Below are 20,276 nucleotides of genomic sequence, written 5' to 3'. Positions count from 1 at the left end.
TTGTTTGTAGCCACCTAGTCTGTGGTATTTTGTTATAGCAGCCCAGATAGACTAAGATAGTATACTTACACTAAAAATGTTCATTTCTTATCTGAAATTAAAAGTTAAGTTGGTCTCCTGTACTTTATCTGGCAACCCTAGAAGAGGGGAAAGATGCTTCATCAAAGGCTTGGTTATTTCTGCAATCAAGGTTTAGTCAGCAGATGGAAGGCCAGAGGGAGCCTGTTCCCAACCTGGGAACCTGAATATCAGATAAGCCAAGTAGAGAAGGCATTTTTGGATATTTCAGACAGCAGGAAATCAGACTAGGTTCAGGCTAGTAGGCAATAGGTTGAGAAGCTTTCAGGTTTTAAAGATAGATGTGTGTTAAAGTCCTGCCTGGAACGATAATAATGATGATGATGATGGTATCTAATGTATGAGCTTTATTACATGCCAGGCATTGGCCTGGATGCTTCATATATTAACTTTAATCTTCATAACGATCCTGTGAGATAGATACTATTATTATCTCCTTTTTATAGGCAAGGAAACTGGGTACCAAAAAGTAAATTAATTTGCCTAAGTGACCGAAATGGCAAAACCTGGGTTTGTGTTTCATTACTTATGAGGTTAAGTGATAGAGAATATCATATAATTATGTATTGCATACTAAGTACTTTATAAATATGTCACGTAATTTTTGCAGCAACCCCATGAGATAGACATTATTGCCAAAGATTAAAAATAATCTAAGCATTGTTTTTAGGGGTAGAAATTGTTAGAAGTATTTTTAATAATACAAACTTCCTACAAACCACTGCAGTGGAGAGATGCTCAGAGTATATTACTTTTCAAGCACCAGAAATTACACTGAGTTTTCTACTTTTAGAAAAGAGAAGATAGAGATGGGAAAAGGAGGAAGAAAAAAAAAAACCAGAGCAAGTTTATATCATAAATGATTTTCAGGTACAGATTTATAATGTGTTGATATTTTTAATACCAGTCATGTATTATGACTCTGTATTTTACAAAGCTCAAAGTTCACCCAACACTGCTGTTTATATAAACACACATATACACATACATATAAACACATATTTATAAAATTATTTTTTAATATGTACTATATGTATATATATTCTAGTATAAAGACAGTTCTGTACAAATGAGAGAGTGCTCTTATCTCCTTGACCTTGTATGCCAGGAAACTTAGGGAGGGTGAACACCCATGAAGAAGGAAAGACGGGAGAGTTGAGACTAGCTCACTGGTGGTAGTCCACCAATGAGCTTGGTAACCCAAAATGGCATTGTCAGTGGTATTGCCAGAGGCAATATATTCCACTGCCTCTGGATAAACAAAAACTTCACGTGGGTACCTCAGAGTCTACTTTTATTAAAACTGACTAATTTCTTAAAGATAGAATCATATTTCTGATTCTATATTTTTTTCATCTAAAAGAGCAGGGTTTTATTATTTTCATTTGCCATTATGCTGTAGGATCTCATGAAAATTATGAGTGACTCCCTTCTCTGGGCCAGACTGAGGTCCTTTTAATTGCAAAGAGAAGTGAGTATCAGGACAGGAACAGACAAAAACTGGTCAAAGTCTTCATATGACCTTTGATTCCCTCTTTTTAATGAAGTACTCAAAGCCTACTTTTAGCTATCTACTGGGAAGTGAAAGATTTCAACTGTCTGAGGGTCCTATGTCAAGCCTTGTTAAATGTTAATGTTTGCAGTGGAAGTCAGAGGGCAACACAGAAACTGACTGCTGGATACTTGTGGAGAATTTCTGGACTCTCTTTCTCTAGCAACTTATTACAACCTTTACAAGGTCCAGAGATGGTAGAGGCTGTGGCCAGTGAAGAAATCTTGAGACTCTCTAGGTCTTAATCCTACTGGCTCTTTCTCCTGGTCTCAAAAAACGGCAAAGTGCAATGCCTTAAAAAAAGGACAAGCATTTGCTTATATAGTTTGGGGCAGCTGATATGTTATAGGTGAAGTATGCCTAAGTCGGGGTGTGGGATTTATGTATGTCATTCATTCGCCCTCAGGAAAACATGTAAAAATCTTAAATGAGAGAATGCAGTGATCTTAGGCAATCCATCCTGGGGATAGTAATTATAAGTTACTAATATTTTCTTTTCCCTTAATCAGGAAAGAAAAATTATATGGCATGGGCATAGGAGGTTCAACTCCACAGGTGAGCATCTCCCTGCCCACCACCCTAAACTCCCTATTATACTTTAGTATTCTTGTTTTACTCATGAGGAAATTGAGGCTTAGAGAGGTCAAATGAACTTGCTTAGGATCATATACTTGGTTAATGGTAGGACCTCTCAGATTTTTTTAACTCCAAGGCCATGTGCTTTTCCTGTATATCATCTCCCAGGACGAATTGCTCAGTCTTCTCAGCTCCAGCTTCTTTACCAGTAAAACAGTGATGCTATTACCTGCCTTGATGGGCTGTGGTGAGTATTAGAGATAACTGGTGTAAAGTTTCCAGCGCAATGACAGCCCTAGGTTACGTTCAGAAAGTTAGAGCTTTTACTGTTATTAAGCAGGGAAAAAGTAAGTGTCCCAAAGGCAGGTGGGCAAAACACAGTGTCAAGAAAGTCCAGTAGGAGGCACTAAATAGAGGTCTATGTAGGCAATAGTTTCATGGAGTGTGAAAACTATAGTAGGAGCATTTAGCTCATAGAAGGGCTAGACTGAGAATAAAAAAGGGAATGGCCTACTTTAGCAAGAAATGAAGGCAGGAACCTACAGAGATGACTAAACTTACTCAGTCCAGAATGAATTTGACCTTGAATGAATTTTCTTGGAAAAAATGGAACACACCTCTGTAAATCCATTGATACTGTGATATTGTTCAAGTATTTGCTAAATAATTGAAATGATTAAATTAAAATATATTTGCTAATAAAATAATCGAATTGTTTTTTAAACCACAAGCATGAGAACAACAGAGGTCACTGGTTTTCTTTTATCATGGTCTGGATTTGGGATTGAAATCATTTTTAATTTGTTATTTCACATGCAGTCAGGACTAGAATTTTTCTTTAGTTTTTTTATTCAGTGTAATACAGGTTTGACGTTAAAAAATAATGATGATGTATGACAGCAGCAAGGATACTTTTGTATGTGACTATATAACCTGTCAAAGAATTTGCATCAGGCCTTTCTGAAGTGCTGTCATTCTCATTCACAATAAAGGCCCTCAAGCCCCTCACTGTCTCACAATAAAGGCTGTCACCCAGTCAGCACAAATTTCATCTGTGTATGAGTCGACTTTGATACTGCTGATGCATGTCAAACGCTTGTTAAATTCACTGTGGGTCAACTACCTAAATGTTTCTTCTCAATGATTCAGTCATGGAAGCACAGGGCCCTGAAATACCTAAAGAAGTGTGGCAACCAGCATCCTCTTGATAGACTTGTTAGGAGCCTGATGAATGGGGGTAGGAGTTGAATTTAACACAAATACCAATAAAATTGAAGTAGTGAAAATTCTTATAAGTTTATTTTGTATATTTGCATATTATTCGAAAGATACTTGATTTGATTTGTTACTGGCACTTTTCTGGATAAAATGGGATGGTTTTAGAGACTTATTGAAAAGATTAAAATTGTTATTTGTTTATTCATTTGTTCATTCATTCATTCATCCATTTGTTCATCAAACTTCCTTGAGCCACATGCTTTCCTAAGCATTGAAAATGAAAAGACAACTGAGACTAGGCCTCTGTCCTCCTGGGTCTCACAGACTATTAGAAAAAGAAATTTCATTGAATTTAAAAAATTAGCATTATTCTGTTTTTGAAGTTTTCCTTTTCCTTGATTTTTTAAAACAATTTTCCTGGCCTTGCTGAAAAGGTATAATGGATGAAATGTGGACTACTTTAGGAAGCCTGGAAGAGCAGAAATAGTGAAGATAATGTTTATTCTCTTCCATTCTATTCCTAGACTATATCATGCTATTCCCTTCCACTCCTCCTAAGTCTCCCTATATATATTTTTGAATGAGAGTCAGAGACTGGAGGCTCTATTTGTGTTAGGGTGATGTTTGTTGGCTTTGGATTTTTTTTTTTTCCACTAGGAATTGTTGCTCCTCAGTTGCTGGCTTCACCACTTTGATTAGGAGACTCCCTTTACCAGTTACTAACTGTAGGGTCTAAAGCAACGCATCTAAAATTAACTCTTGCCTCCTTGGAACCACAGAATAATTAACAAGAGACATAAAACTACGATCAAGTTTTCCTGACACCTGTGTGTATTTTCACTCTATTGCCCTTTCAATTGTTATATGAGTGTATTATATTTTATGTATTATAGAATTAGTAACTGTTTATCAGAGAAGATTCCAAAAAAAATAAAGAAGATTAAAACAAAACAAACATTTACCTGCTTCTTCAATACACAGAAGGAATCAGTTGGTATTCTGTAGACTGTTCATCCAGCCATTCTTAAAGCACTTAGAGACACACACGCTTTTTCCTTTAAACAAAAGTGTGATTTTGGTAGAAAAATTTTCTAGATGTAGAAATGCATGGTCAAAACCCTGAACATCTTTAAACATTTAAAACATATCACCAAACTGCTCTCCTAAATCAGTGTAGCAATTTGTATTCCCATCAGCACTATGTATACGTGGTTGCATTTCTGAATTTGCCAAAATGAGATATTATCATTAAAAAAAGTCAATATGATAGGTGAGCTCTTTCAATTTTACAGATTCTTGGTATAATCCTTGGATTTCTGATTGCCTATTGGTTCTCTTTTAGTTAAGATATTCTTAACTATATTCTTAACTAACTATAAGATATTCTTACCTATGATGCTTATCTTCCTGCTTGCCACCCCTTTGTTATCCAGAGTTGTTCTGGGTCCTTGAGATCTGCTTTTGTTGCTGTTGGTAATTGTTTGTCTCTTGGTTTTATCTTATGCATGCAGTAGATTTTTCCCTCACTTGCTCCTTTTTCTACTCAGAAAGAGGCCTTCTTATAGGAAGGCCACCATAGCTAGGGTAGACTTCTACTCTATCCTTTCATTAATCTGTTAAAGAGTCAGTATTTAATGCTCACTAACTTGGGCACAACTTTCTAGGAAAGTAAAATCCTGTCCCTATAATCATTCAGTCGATTGTCCATGGCCTTCCTAATTGGAAAAATGCAGTACAATTATTTTGATCAGGAAAACAGAAACCATTCTAAGTATTTCAGGCTGGATGGGATTCAGTTCAGAGATTTACAAACTCACGTAACTGTTAGGAGGATTAGAGAAGCAAAGGTCAACGACCATATAGAATATATAGGAACCATGTTTGTTTGTTTTTTGTTTGTTTGTTTTTTTGTGGTACGCCGGCCTCTCACTGTTGTGGCCTCTCCCATTGCGGAGCACAGGCTCCGGAAGCGCAGGCTCAGCGGCCATGGCTCACGGGCCCAGCCGCTCCACAGCACGTGGGATCCTCCCGGACTTGGGCACGAACCTGTGTCCCTTGCATCGGCAGGCGGACTCTCAACCACTGCGCCACCAGGGAAGCCCAGGAACCATGTTTTCTATGTAGAATATTTTTATTTGATGATACACTTGATTAGACTAAGGTAATTTCCATAGTGAGTTTCCATCTATTTATTTGTCTGTTTGCATTGTAGATAGTGCTTAGTTCTTTTTATGAGTCACATTTTCTCTTAGAGGCTGTAAGCATTTTTGTTAAAAAACAAAAAAAGCCACTTCACCTCCTGGCACACTAAAGTTGGCCTCTGTGCTGCTATTGCTATTTTCTGACAGGCAACAGCAATATTATATTTTTTGAAGTTGTCTTCGTGTGCTTTTATGCTGCTCCTCCAGTCCTTGTTTGCTGTCACCCTGATTCAAGTTGCTGAGCCATAGCTCTTGATATCTGGCTTGAGTCCATCCTCCTCTAACATACACCCTCTGATGGTGAGTTGCAGTGAGCAAATCTTCAGTGCCATGAACTGGCTGTGCTCCAGGCCTCAGCTGCTGATAAATCTGCCTTGGCATTTGATGTTAAGTATAGCTCTCAGATGATAACTACGTTTTTTGAAGCGGCATGCAACATTTTGATAGGCTGTTATTATAAACCAGCACCTAAGACTAGAAACAGGAATGGGAAGAAATTTTCCATGTATAGAAGCCCATTAGCAGTGTTGTCATTTTTTGCACTCATTAATAGAGTCTAAAGATTTTTAACAGAATGTGATCCCCAGATCAAAAAAGACAGGCTAGGGCATAGTCACCCCTTAGGGTGACTTAAATTTGGGGACCTTTGCAAGCAGCACTACCAGGAACCTCAGACAGCCTTTGACCTAGGATGTCCTTAAAAATATGGGTAGTGGTCTATTATGGGTGCCCTTAAGAGAAAGTAGTGCCTGATGCAGACATATAGGAAACAGAGATGCCAGCTGATCCCAGCAGTTATCAATACCCCTCACTTTTATTAACTGCAGGTCAGTGTTTCTGAAAGTGCTCTTCAAACCTTGAGCCTGGAGAGGTACTTCAAAAATGTTTTTTATGGTTAAAGAAATTTGGGAAATGATGTAAGTGTTACCCATACCTGAGAGTCACAATTGACATTTTAAAATTTATGACAAGTCCTGTAGTAACAAAATCTACTTAATTTTGTTTAACCCAACGTCCGCCACCCGCCCCCTCCCCTTTATTTTGATTATGGACACTTTTTCTTCTGCAGCATTTTGACAAAAGCAGATTGAAAACTGGGGTTTTTCCCCCTCCCACTGTGCCCTGTGGTCAGTTATTTTATTCTATATGACTATGCCTGAGGGTCTTCAACTTTGTTCTGTGTCATTGGACCCTGTGGCAGTCTAGTGCCTGAACTTCTCAAAACAAACTTTTTCTTGCTGATTTCAACATTTTCTCCTTGTTTTTGACTTTTATACTATAATGTATTTGTCTGTGTTTTCTTGCTTAGAGTTCATTTTGCTCCCTGTATGTGTAGGTTATTATTTTTCAATAAATTTGGGAAGTGTTCAGCCATTATTTCTTTGAATATATTTTCTCTTCTCTCGCCTCTCCTGCTGGTACTTCCATCAATGAGGGTGTTGGTATGCTTAATGGTACCCACATTTCTTTGAGGATCCGTTCATTTTTCTTCATTCTTTTTTCTCTCTGTTCTTCATCTTGCATAATCATTACCAATCTATCTTCAAGTTCACTATTTCTTTCCTCTGCTAGTTCAAATCTACTTTTGAGTCCCTACAGTGAATTTTTTATGTCAGTTATTGTGTTTTTCTATTTCGTTTGGTTCTTTTTTCTAATTTCTATCTCTTTATTGATATTCTCTATTTAATGAAACATTGCCATCATCCCTTTCTTTACTTCTTTAGACATTCTTTCCTGTAGTTCTGTGAACATATTTATAATGGCTACTTTGAAATCCTTTTTCTTTTATATCTGACATCTCTCACTTTGACACTCTCACAGGCAGCTTCTGTTGCCAGCTTTTTTTCTGGTGTAATACTTTCCATGATTCATGATTTTGTTGTTGGAAACTGGATATCTTTGATACACTGTAGCAAATCTGTGTATGGCTCCAACTGCCCCCCACCCCGCCCCCTGGCCCCCACCCCTTTCGTCTTGTTATTCGCTTGTTTATTTGTATAATGACTGCCAGGATTATTTTAATGAAGTCTATTTTCCTCTCCCTCTCTACCCCCACAGTGTTAAATCTCTGATACTGCACCTCAGGGAAGTGCAGATTGGGTATGCCAGCAGTCATTCTAAGATGACAGTGGTCCCAGTAGTTCACTCTTTTCCCAAACCATACACAGTTGTTAAATTTCACTAGTTGGTGACTGATTGCGCTATTGTTTCCAGCAATGTCCTGGGACATAACTTGCCACAGAAACGAAGCTAATCAAATTGTGGCTCCTTTATAGTTCCTGAGGTCAGTGTTTGGTATTTCCTGACCCTGGTTCTCTACTGCAAATTAGCCAATTTACCATCTAGGTTGTATTTTCATTAGATCCACACATCTCTTCCCAACTGCCTTTCATCACGACCTCTACTCTTCTTGAGAGTCCTTTTAGGCTTAAACTCCTTCATGTTCTATCTCAGATGACGTTTGTTCCTTTGGGAATAGGAGGTTTTTTAAAAAAATTCATTTAATTATACAGCCTGCTTCTCCCCACAGGCAAAATCTCTGAATTAGGGCTCTGGAGGTTGGCTTGAGACAATGGCAAGCTTCTCTCTGAGTGACATCCCTGCTCTAGGAGCTAAGTACTCAGTGGAGGGGCGTCAGCATCCTGAGGTTCTCTTGGTTTTCCTGGTAAGGAGCCATTACCTCATGAGTAGGGGAAAGGGCTAATGGGGTCCCGAATTTTCAGTGTGCCATACCAAAGGCAGAGCCAACATTCCATGAGTAGGGTTTGGACAGGAAAAAGAGAACCCTCACCTCTTAATAATACTTGCCTGGGGCTGAACATCAGCAGCAGGCAGCTGGGGACAGGAGGAGAAACACTGAAGTCCCAGCCTTCTGGCCAGGAGCTGGGGAGAGAGGGAGTCCTGTGTTCTTGACTACAGCAGTCTGGATGGAGTCTCCACCTTGCTGAGCTGGGAGAAGAGAGGGAAGGAACAGTCTCAATTCAAATACCACAGACTCTCATCTTTTTTAGTTGAATTTTCATAGATTTTATTGAATTGATATTTTTTAAAAAAATTTTGTTTGTACTTAGGATTATTTCCAGAGTCTATGAATGATTGTTTTCCAAAAATAATTTTCACCAGTTTCTTTGGGGAGCAGGTTAACAAAGCTACTCCTGTTGTCACAGAATAATTTTTAAATGCATAAAGTAAAACATATAGGATTACAAATAGAATTTGTAATTCTGTATCTATAGAATAATTTTTAAATGTATAAAGTGAAACATATAGGATTGCAAAGGAAATAAATTATATTTAAATGTAGTCATAAAAAGATTTAAAAACTGGGGGTTTTATAATAATAATTGTTACCTGAAAACTGGGTTCGTCTCTTGGTGGGTGTTGAGCTAAAAGACACAGCCAAGCCAAAGATCAGGAGAAGAAAGGATTTGTTTCTTGCAGCAAGTCTGGAGAACACCAGCAGTGTCTCCTGGAACAGCTAAACTGGGGAAGTTTTAAGCCAAGGGTACATGCATATTCACATACGAGCTGGGCTGGTATATGCATACTCATGAAGGGGCTTCAGCAGAGGAGAATTCAGCATAGAACTGGGGCAAAGGTTGCCAGAGTCCAAACTTTAGTTGGTTGAAGTCACGAGGGCCAGAAAAGGTCAGCACCATCATTCCTCAGGTTCCCACTGACCAGTCTGAGGTCTTAGCTGGTAGTCTCCATCCTCCACCTGGGTGAGGACCTTAGTTACTACAGAACTCAAAGATATGTATCAGAATCTTATGTATGTTCCTCGAGGAGGAACTAGGACTTTATTTTATCTCTGAACTATTGTTTCATGACTGCTTTTCCTTTGTTCCTGCACTCCTTTTTTCCCTTACGATTATTAATTACTGAGACCTGTTCAGGGGCAAGTGTTGTGGCCAGGCTTAGATCACGAAATGGCTTATGTCTAAAATGGCTTCTCATGTCAAGAAAGCCATCCCTGGTTCTCTTTCTCTAGAGACCCCCTACTCTATCAGCATACATAACTACCCTACTTTAAGGTAGATATGAACATAAATGAATCATAGATTTTAGAATATCTGCAACAACCATATTGTGATATGGAAATATCTATGATTTCTATTGGTGACAAAGTCATAAGGACTTTAATACCATTGTGGTTCATTGCCTCATAATTTCAGGAAATGATAAATTTCATTTAGAGTTCAGTGAAAATAAAAATGTTACTTTTTCCAATCAACATTCACTGATCCCCTGAATTTTATCCACAGTTCTCTTGGGGGTCTCTGTATCCAGGTGAAGATTGCACTTAAGTATCTGGACAATAACAAAATCTAGAGAAGGTCCTTGAACAAATCGTGTGTACCATGACCTAGGAATTGCTCTGATTCTTCTTTTCAATGGCAAATGAAATGACCCATAGGAATTTTGAAGTCCTTTGAAGTTTTGCATAAACTTTTCCTAGAAAGCCATTATCTTTATCTGTCACCAACCTTGTCACTTCTCTGCATCCTCTGTTTGGAGTAACCTTGGAAACGGTGGCACAAGCATGGGCAGGGAATTTTAATAAAAGGTACATCATATTGTAACAAGAAAGCTATTGGTGATTTTTTAAAAATACTGAGTCTGGAATGTGCAAATCTGGGAGCTAAACTGTCAATATCAGGCAATACAAACGCCAAGAGATTTAAAGTTAAGAAAAAGTATTTAAATAATCGCCTACTAAAATTTTAGTCTCTGTAAAAAACATCTTTGTGAAAACATAATACCCCTTTTAGAAACTATAATTCACTTACATAATCCCTTTAAAAGGGAATATTGTCCAAGTCTTACATGATGGAGAGAAAATTATTCTTTAGTTATTGCTCAGTTCAGTTTTTTATTTAAATCAATTCATTGCTTCTACCACTAAATATAACTATTTCTAAGATACAAAGTTGCCTCTAGAATTACTTCCTCCAGGTTTTATGTAACAGCATGTTGTGTAGGAGGCTTAGTTCATGCTGTTTGTTTATATCACCCTAAACAATGATCTGTTATTTTTAAGAGCCAGTATTAAATATTTGGAAATATAAAGCTATATAAATTATGAATTATATAAATTATACATATGCAATTTTACTTTTCCCACCATAGTCATCAAATATGTCATTAAGAAATTAACAGTATGTTATGAAATAAAGCAAAACTCTTATGCTATTTTACTGTTGCTCCTTAAAGCATTTTGGTTGGATATAATGGAATTTTCTTTTTCTTTCTTTCTTTCTTTCTTTCTTTCTTTCTTTCTTTCTTTCTTTCTTTCTTTCTTTCTTTCTTTCTTTCTTTTTCTTTCTTTCTTTCTTTCTTTCTTTCTTTCTTTCTTTCTTTCTTTCTTTCTTTCTTTCTTTCTTTCTTTCTTTCTTTCTTTCTTTCTTTCTTTCTTTCTTTCATCCTTCCTTCCTTCCTTCCTTCCTTCCTTCCTTCCTTTCTCTCAACATTGTTAAATATTAGAAAGAAGGAAGATATATTTTTCTTTAAAGGTCATTAAAAACCTCTTCTATCCTAGGTGATTTGAGAGTCCCCCTCTTAATGAAGGTAGTGAGTTGTACTAGATCACTTTTTGGTGCCTTGCATGGCCAGTTAACTTATGATTCTAGGTCCTGATGTGCAAAAGCAGTTTGGTATGCTGATGTGCAAATGATCTGGCTTGAATGAATTATAGCAAAGCATTCTCCATGTTTTAGTATTTTTTTCTCTTATAAAAAGGGATTCGTTTTCAGAGAGAGAATGAGGGACAATTATTAGTGTTTGCCCAGTATTTCATGAAATGAAAAGAAATTGAAAAAGCACAGTTCATACTTACTGTTGAAAATTGATCTGGTAGTATTGCCATGTTATTTTGTCTTTCCCTCTGTTATGGAGCTTTGTTTCTTCAACAGCATTAAAAGTTACCAAAAGAGTAATTTTGGTGTTAGGACTAGAGAAACACATCTGTTCTTCTGGGACCAGAACTCTAAGGTGATTAGTGCTCCGGGGATGTATGAAACCAGTGTAATGTTTTGCCTTTGCATGAGAAATCACTTTGTTCTTCAAAACCTGAAAATCCCTACAGAGTTATGACTAACCTAGCCCACTGCGGGTATGGAGGGCTGTGGAGAAGATGGTATCACACTGGGAAAGAGATAATTGTGAAGGCCAGCAAAGTTTTAGAAGACAGACTGCTTGGGTGGAAAGAGAAACATTAAACAGAAATACAATGTAAATACAATAAAGGTATCTCTGGATAAATTGAAGAGTAAAATCATAATAGGCTAATGGCTCAAGACTCAGGAACAGACTGAAAATTGGGGGATGATACATTCTGATCCTGGCACTGTGATTAGCTCACCATGTGGGCCTGTATAGGCAAATCACTTCACATCTGAGATTCAGTTGCTGCATCTGAATGAGTTCAGAGGTGACAGCATACCTAATGGGCATAGGCATATTTGCTTTCGTCTTATGGAGTCTCTCACTTAATTGGGACATCAGGAGAAACACCATTACTTCCTTACAGCTTTCTGTGTTCATTGCTACTACCTCCCCCAATCTCATTCACATTTGAAATTTCAGGAACTGAAACTAGAGGCATCTTACATAATAATTATTCTGTTGAAATCTGTTCACCTGGATAAGTTGGAATAGAAAACATTGCCACCTTCAATCACTCTGACCTCACCCAAAACTGCTGGACATCAAGATAGACTCTATCTCCAGAGCCTCCAAGAGACAGGTTCTCACCATGTGGCTACTTTGGGGACCAAGTCGATTCCTGGCAGGTACAGTGATACCTTTATTCCTCTTTTTCTCAAATTCTTAAAATACAGCTTCCAACTGGTACCATAGAACAACCTGGAAACTCATGTGTATTTGAAATACGAACATCCATACCCTGTCTTCTTTATTCTCACAGGGCCAGAAATACTTGGCAAAAGCAAAACCCCCAAACCAGCCAAACAAGCAAAGAAGGCCGTGGGGGTAGTATGGGGACAATGAATATTCTCTTGAGTTTTATCTATAGCTTCTATGCTATGTGACTTTCTTCCCCTTTCTGCTCATCAAAGATTTCTTAGATTTTCCAGCTTTTTCTTCTTGGATCAGGATTAATTTTTCTTGCTTTAACTTTCAAGCTTATTTATTTATTATTTAAAATACTATTTAAGATCACACAGATTTTTTTTTTTGGTTTTTTTGTTTTGTTTTTGCGGTACACGGGCCTCTCACTGTTGTGGCCTCTCCTGTTGCGGAACACAGGCTCCGGGCGCGCAGGCTCAGCAGCCATGGCTCACGGGCCCAGCCACTCCGCGGCATGTGGGATCTTCCCGGACTGGGGCACGAACCTGTGTCCCCTGCATCAGCAGGTGGACTCTCAACCACTGTGCCACCAGGGAAGCCCCACACACATTTTTTGAATGGGTATTTCAAAGCTGAAAACAGAACACTCCTTTTATAGGGACATAACTCTCAGATTACCTGTGTTCTAACTTTGGAAAGAATATATACTGCCTATATAGGTTAGTATTTATTTTCTATATCAAAAATTTTATAATGTGACTTTTTAAACTCTTCAAATAAACCACTGGGGATAATGAGATAATAAACCACTATTTTCACCCACATTTAGCCCTTCATCCTATTCCTGATCCTACACACATCCTCCAGGACCTTGCTATACCAATTTCATTTTCCCTCATACCATTTTTAAACCTTTTCTTGAACCTTAAAATATTTGTATTGTATCTTCAGTGTGTTGGGCAGTGGGTTAGTTGCTGGGAAAACAACAGTGAATAAGACACAGCATCTGCCCTTGATTAACTTACAGTCTAGCATGGAGGAGTGAGCAGTAAACAGGCATCACAAGACAGAGAAATGGGTACTTTGAGAGTTTGTGACATTAGCACAAAGAGAAGAGCCCTAATTCTTCCCCTATGTCAAAAGAATGCTCAGGATTCCCTTATCCTAAGTAACCCCATTCCACTCTCCTACTGGTCACCTTTTTCTACCAGATTTTCCCATAGGACATTAGTTCTTTCTCCTATTTTACAGTTTAATTTATTATCTCTACCATTCAGGCTTCTGCCCTTACCCATCCCACTGGTACTGATATTTGACATTGAAGAACATTTTCTAAAGGCCAGATCCAGGTCTTTTTCTTAATCTTATTTCCTCTTGACTTAATGAAGCACTCATCATTGCTGACTGCCCCAAGCTCACTGACTGGATCCTTGAACAGCTGCCTAATGTGTTTTACATTTGTCTTTGTCCCTATTCACTCCCAAGATGTTAATCATCGTCTCTAGCTCCAGTTCCTCTCCTGAGTGCCATCTTTCATTCTCAACTATGCACTTCCCCCTAGATATTCTGCCAAAACTTAAATTCATGGGTATAAGTACTAACTCCATATTCAAACACCAAAAAGCGTATCTTTGATATAATACAGTTTCTCTTTTAAAAAAATCTTTAATGGCTCCTTGTTGCCTACTAAATTATATACAAGGTCTCCAGTATGACATTCAAGGCTCTATATATCCTCAAGCCATATTTCCAACCTTTTCTTCTTCTTTGTTACTTTTCCACACATACTCTATCGTGAAGACCAAGTTAAGAGATTGCTGCATTTTAAATAGTCCCATATTTTTCTGCTTCCAGTTTTTTGCTCATTTTTTTTCTTGAACTGGAATTCTACTTCCATATCCTTCTGTCAATGTGCTGGTACTCTCTGCAAGGCCCTCACAATAGGCACGTACTCAGTGATGTTTCCCTATGCCCCCCAAAGAGATATCATCTTTTCTTTTTAGAATGCTGTAGCATATTACTTTCCCCCATCATCATCCTCTATCATATTTATATATTTATAATGTGCTTTTCTAATATACTACATAATATTTTTGAGGGCCGTACCTAGCATCTTGTTGTGGACATAGGCCTTAAAAAATATTTGTTGAGTTGCGCTTAACTCCCCAAATCATCATCTTTTCTTGACTTGCCTATTTCTGAGGTATATTTGTCCCAATAACCTGTATATAGATATAAAAATATGTGCAATAAATTTGAGGATTATCTAAATTTGTGACTGATAACATGTTGAATGACAAAATAAAGAGCCAAAAAAGAAGAGAACGGTTAAAAAAAAAAAAAGCAGGATTAATTATAACATTGATCTAATAGAAACCGTTGGCCCAGAAATGGATGGAGGGGAAATGGATGGGCAGTAGCCTATGCAGAAAGGATACTTAAGGATTTGACCCTGTGGTGAAATCGGAATGAGTCAACAGGCAACAGCAAGTTGTTCAGCTTTATCATTTATTAGGAGTCAGAGGTGGGGAAGTCACTTAATTTCTTAGAGTATTTACTCTTTCAACTATTAAACATTATTAGGCACTAGAACAATGCACCAGACATTTCCAAGTGCTGGAGTTAGAACTGTGAAAAAGAGTACATGGTCTCTGTTCTTATGGACTAAAACATTAATGAAATAATATTTGTCTCACATTATAGTAAAATAATACTACTGATCTCAAAATGTTACAGTGCAGAAGATTAAATCAGAGAAGGACAAGAAAATTAAGAGTAGAGAAATAGGGACTTCCCTGGTGGTCCAGTGGGTAAGACTTGGCGCTCCCAATGCAGGGTGCCCGGGTCTGATCCCTAGTCAGGGAACTAGATCCCGCACGCATGCCACAACTAAGAGTCCACATGCCACAACTAAGAAGTACGCATGCCGCAACTAAAAAAATATCCCGCATGCCGCAGCTAAGACCCTGTGCAGCCAAAATAACTTAACTAAATAAATATTTTTAAAAAAGAGTAAGAAATAAATACTATGCGAGAGATTTAAAAATACAAGTAATAATGTGGATAAAACTGTCTAATGTATTACTTGGGTATGTTATTGATATGCTTTCACTCCTGATGTTATTTCACTTTCACCATAATGCATCAGGGTGTGAATTCATTTATTATGCTTGGTACTAGCAGTGCATTTTTGATCTGAAGATACATGTACTGCTTCACTTCTGAAAATTTCTTAGTTATTGCTTCATCAAATATTTCTGCTCCTGTGGCCTACTCTCTTTTCTTCTGGAACTCCTCTTATGTGTATACTGGAGATTCTCAATGTATCTTCCACATTTCTTTTTTTTTTTTTTAAAAATGGTTGAATTTATTGTATGTAAATTATACCTAAATACAGCAGTTATGAAATAGGTATCATGGCCGGGACTAGTACTTGTTTTTCTGTATTTCTTGACTGTTCTTTCTTTTAAAAAATTCCTTTGTCCCTTTATGCAGCATTCTGGGCAATTTCCCCAGTGTTTGAGTCTAAACTCTTTTGTCTCTTTTTTTTTTTTTTTTTTGCGGTGCGCGAGCCTCTCACTGTTGTGGCCTCTCCCGTTGCGGAGCACAGGCTTCGGATGCGCAGGCTCAGCGGCCATGGCGCACGGGCCCAGCCACTCCGTGGCATGTGGGATCCTCCCGGACTGGGGCACAAACCCGCTTCCCCTGCATTGGGGAACCACTGCGCCACCAGGGAAGCCCGCTGTTGCCTTTTTGTTTTATAATTTCTTCTTCACTTTTTTCAGGCAAGTTTTTCTTAAATACATCTCCTTATTTTTTTTTTCAACATCTTTATTGGAGTATAATTGCTTTACAATGGTGTGTCAGTTTCTGCTTTATAACAAAGTGAATCAGCTATACATATACATATATCCCCATATCTCCTCCCTCTTGCATCTTCCTCCCTCCATCCCTATCCCACCCCTCAAGGTGGTCACAAAGCACCGAGATGATTTCCCTGTGCTATGCAGGTGCTTCCCAGTAGCTATCTATTTTGCATTTGGTAGTGTATATATGTCCATGCAACTCTCTCACTCCATCCCAACTTAACCTTCCCCCTCCCCATGTTCTCAAGTCCATTCTCTATGTTTGCGTCTTTATTCCTGTCCTGCGCCTAGGTTCTTCAGACCCATTTTGGTTTTTTTAGATTCCATATATATGTGTTAGCATACAGTATTTGTTTTTCTTTTTCTGACTTACTTCACTCTGTGTGACAGACTCTAGGTCCATCCAACTCACTACAAATAATTCAATTTTGTTTCATTTTATGGCTGAGTAATATTCCTTGTATATATGTGCCACATCTTCTTTATCCATTCATCTGTTGATGGACATTTAGGTTGCTTCCATGTCCAGTGTATTGTAAATAGAACTGCAGTGAATATTGTGGTACATGACTCTTTTTGAATTATGGTTTCCTCAGGGTATATGCCCAGTATTGGGATTGCTGGATCATATGGTAGTTCTAATTTTAGTTTTTTAAGGAACCTCCATACTGTTCTCCATAGTGGCTGTATCAATTTACATTCCCACCAACAGTGCAAGAGGGTTCCCTTTGGTCCACACGCTCTCCAGCATTTATTGTCTGTAGATTTTTTTTTTTTTTTTTTGCGGTACGTGGACCTCTCACTGTTGTGGCATCTCCCGTTGCGGAGCACAGGCTCTGGATGCACAGGCTCAGCAGCCATGTCTCACGGGCCTAGCCGTTCCATTGCATGTGGGATCTTCCCGGACCGGGGCACAAACCCGTGTCCGCTGCATTGGTAGGGGGACTCGCAACCACTGCGCCACCAGGGAAGCCCCTGTCTGTAGATTTTTTGAAGATGGCCATTCTGACTGGTGTGAGGTGATATCTTATTGTAGTTTTGATTTGCATTTCTCTAATGATTAGTGATGTTGAGCATCCTTTCATGTGTTTGTTGGCGATCCCTATATCTTCTTTGGAGAAATGTCTATTTAGGTCTTCTGCCCATTTTTGGATTGGGTTGTTTGTTTTTTCATATTGAGCTACATGAGCTGCTTGGAAATTTTGGAGTTTAATCCTTTGTCAGTTGCTTCATTTGAAAATATTTTCTCCCATTTTGAGGGTTGTCTTTTTGTCTTGTTTATGGTTTCCTTTGCTATGTAAAAGCTTTTAAGTTTCATTAGGTCCCATTTGTTTATTTTTGTTTTTATTTTCATTTCTCTAGGAGGTGGGTCAAAAAGGATCTTGCTGTGATTTATGTCATAAGAGTGTTCTGCCTATGTTTTCCTCTAAAGCTTTATAGTGTCTGGCCTAACATTTAGGTCTTTAATCCATTTTGAGTTTATTTTTCTGTATGGTGTTTGGGAGTGTTCTAATTTCATTCTTTTACATGTAGGTGCCCAGTTTTCCCAGCACCACTTATTGAAGAGGCTGTCTTTTCTCCATTGTATATTCTTGCCTCCTTTATCAAAAATAAGGTGACCATATATGCATGAGTTTATCTCTGGGCTTTCTATCTTGTTGCATTGATCTATATTTCTGTTTTTGTGCCAGTTCCTTACTGTCTTGATTGCTGTAGGTTTGTAGTATAGTCTGAAGTCCAGAAGCATGATTCCTCCAGTTCCATTTTTCTTTCTCAAGATTGCTTTGGCTATTCGGGGTCTTTTGTGTTTCCATAGAAATTGTGAAATTTTTTGTTCTAGTTCTTTAAAAAATGTCATTGGTAGTTTGATAGGGATTTCACAGAATCTGTAGATTGCTTTGGGTTGTATAGTCATTTTCACAATGTTGATTCTTCCAATCCAAGAACATGGTATGCCTCTCCATCTGTTTGTATCATCTTTAATTTCTATCATCAGTGTCTTATAGTTTTCTGCACAGAGATCTTTGTCGACTTAGGTAGGTTTATTTCTAGGTATTTTATTCTTTTTGTTGCAGTGGTAAATGGGAGTGTTTCCTTAATTTCTGTTTCAGATTTTTCTTCATTAGTGTACAGGAATGCCAAAGATTTCTGTGCATTAATTTTCTATCCTGCCACTTTACCAAATTCATTGATTAGCTTTAATAGTTTTATGGTAACATCTTTAGGATTCTCTATGTATAGTATCATGTCATCTGCAAACAGAGACAGCTTCACCTCTTCTTTTCCGATTTGGATTCCTTTTATTTGTTTTTATTCTCTGATTGCTATGGCTAAAACGTCCAAAACTATGTTGAATAATAGTGGTGAGAGAGGGCAACCTTGTTTCGTTCCTGATCTTAGTGGAAATGGTTTCAGTTTCACCATTGAGAGTGATGTTGACTGTGGGCTTGTCATATATGGCCTTTATTATGTTGAGGTAAGTTCCCTGTATGCCTACTTTCTGGAGGGATTTTTATCATAAATGGGTGTTGAATTTTGTCAGAAGCTTTTTCTGCATCTATTGAGTTGATCATATGGCTTTTATCCTTCAATTTGTTAATATGGTTTATCACATCGATTGATTTACATATACTGAAGAATCCTGGCATTCTTGGGATAAACCCCACTTGATTGTGGTGTATGATCCTTTTAATGTGCTGTTGGATTCTGTTTGCTACTATTTTACTGAGGATTTCTTCATCTATATTCATCAGTGTTATTGGCCTGTAGTTTTCTTTTTTTGTGACATCTTTGTCTGTTTTTGGTATCAGGGTGATTGTAGCCTTGTAGAATGAGTTTGGGAGTGTTCCTCCCTCTGCTATATTTTGGAAGATTTTGAGAAGGATAGGTGCTAGCTCTTCTGTAAATGTTTGATAGAATTCACCTGTGAAGCCATCTGGTCCTGGTCTTTTGTTTGTTGGAAGATTTTTAATCACAGTTTCAGTTTCAGTTTCATTGCGTGTGACTGGTCTGTTTATATTTTCTATTTCTTCCTGGTTCAGTCTCAGAAGGTTTTGCTTTTCTAAGAATTTGTCCATTTCTTCCAGGTTGTCCATTTTATTGGCATATAGTTGCTTGTAGTAATCTCTCATGATCCTTTGTATTTCTGCAGTGTCAGTTGTTACTTCTCCTTTTTCATTTCTAATTCTATTGATTTGAGTCTTCTCCCCTTTTTTCTTGATGAATCTGGCTAATGGTTTATGAATTTTGTTTATCTTCTCAAAGAACCAGCTTTTAGTTTTACTGATCTTTCCTATTGTTTCCTTTATTTCTTTTTCATTTATTTCTGATCTGATCTTTATGATTTCTTTCCTTCTGCTAACTTGGGTTTTTTTTTTTTGTTCTTCTTTCTCTAATTGCTTAAGGTGTAAGGTTTAGGTTGTTTATTTCAGATGTTTCTTGTTTCTTGAGGTAGGATTGTATTGCTATAAACTTACCTCTTAGAACTGCTTTTTCTGCATCTCATAAGTTTTGGGTAATCGTGTTTTCTTTGTCATTTGTTTCTAGGTATTTTTTGATTTCCTCTTTGATTTCTTCAGTGATCTCTTGGTAATTTAGTATTGTAGTGTTTAGCCTCCATGTGTTCGTATTTTTAACAGAATTTTTTTTCTGTAATTGATATCTAGTCTCATAGCCTTGTGGTTGGAAAAGATACTTGATACTATTTCAATTTTCTTAAATTTACCAAGGCTTGATTTGTGACTCAATACATGATCTATCCTGGAGAATGTTCCATGAGCACTTGAGAAGGAAGTGTATTCTGTTGTTTTTGGATAGAATGTCCTATAATATCAATTAAGTCCATCTTGTTTAGTGTGCCATTTAAAGCTTATGTTTCCTTATTTATTTTCATTTTGGATGAACTGTGCATTGATGAAAGTGGGGTGTTAAAGTTCCCTACTATGATTGTGTTACTGTCAATTTCCCCTTTTATGGGTG

The sequence above is a fragment of the Lagenorhynchus albirostris genome, chromosome 6, assembly GCF_949774975.1.
Source record: "Lagenorhynchus albirostris chromosome 6, mLagAlb1.1, whole genome shotgun sequence".
In the NCBI taxonomy this organism is placed as follows: Eukaryota; Metazoa; Chordata; class Mammalia; order Artiodactyla; family Delphinidae; genus Lagenorhynchus; species Lagenorhynchus albirostris.
This window is presented reverse-complemented; position numbering follows the sequence as displayed.